We start from the raw sequence: 1,083 nt of genomic DNA on the forward strand, positions 1-1,083 counted from the left end.
TCAAAGAGCCTTGCCCTGGGCTCACAAATGGAAACAGATGTGTACATAAATAATGTCCGTTTGGGATAAAGATTTCCTGAGGAGAAAAATTATTATGGACATTTGTAAGAAATATTTTTTCATATCCTTTTTAGATGAAAAAAATGATGCTTCCCAAGCCAACACTAACTCCATACTACTTATGAAAAATTAATGTGGTCTTAAAGAACTGTTTCCCCGGTCCGATGCCAGTATCCCTCGGTCCAAAGTATCAGTCACAGTTTGTGACAGACTACTGTGTGGTAGGCCTAATCTTTCTGAAGTGTGGATTACATAAGTGGAGGAGTAAAAAACATAAAAAGGGCACCCGGTATTAACAAATAAGGCCCTTTAACTGTCTGTGGACACGAAGGATTTGTAACTAAAACATCGGTGAAATCAAGCCTTTGAATGAAGAGAAAATAACTAGAGTTCCTACAACTTCATTCTGTTTTATAGAAGGACTGTGTTAGGTATTTGCCGTGTGTTAACCATGTGTAAGTTACTGGCTTTGCAACTTTTTCGAATTCCGCATGTGTAGCCCACGTTACTCTTTGTATTCTTTTGGAGACCAGCTCAAGTCCTCTGTGGGCAACAGGCAACAGGTTGACACTAAGAGTTACATTAATACTTTATAGACTATTTACCAACCTTCATTGGCTCCTCAGCTTCTGGCATAACCCCATGCAAAATGCTCGCAAAACTTATCTAAGGGTCAGGGATATAGCTCAGCAGCACAGCGGCTGCCTGGGAAGTGCAAGGTTGTGAGTTCGATTCCCCGTACAACAAAACACTTACCTAAATTTGCATACTGCAATGCATGTTAAGTCATGATAATAGTCTTCAGCATTTTGTAGTTTTTATTTTGTTCTTTTTCTGGTCCCAATGACAATCGTATACTCCAGTGCAAGACCTTTGAGAGGGGTCAGGGTGTGCTTTACAGGTTCCCAGACAGTGACCTGCATGTTGGCCATGTGCTTTTAAAGTCTAGAGCACTTGGGGCTGGGGATTTAGCTCAGCGGCAAAGCGCCTGCCTGGCAAGCGCAAGGTCGTGAGTTCGGTTCC

This window comes from Chinchilla lanigera, unplaced genomic scaffold, assembly GCF_000276665.1.
Source record: "Chinchilla lanigera isolate Chin_1 unplaced genomic scaffold, ChiLan1.0 scaffold00053, whole genome shotgun sequence".
Lineage (NCBI taxonomy): Eukaryota > Metazoa > Chordata > Mammalia > Rodentia > Chinchillidae > Chinchilla > Chinchilla lanigera.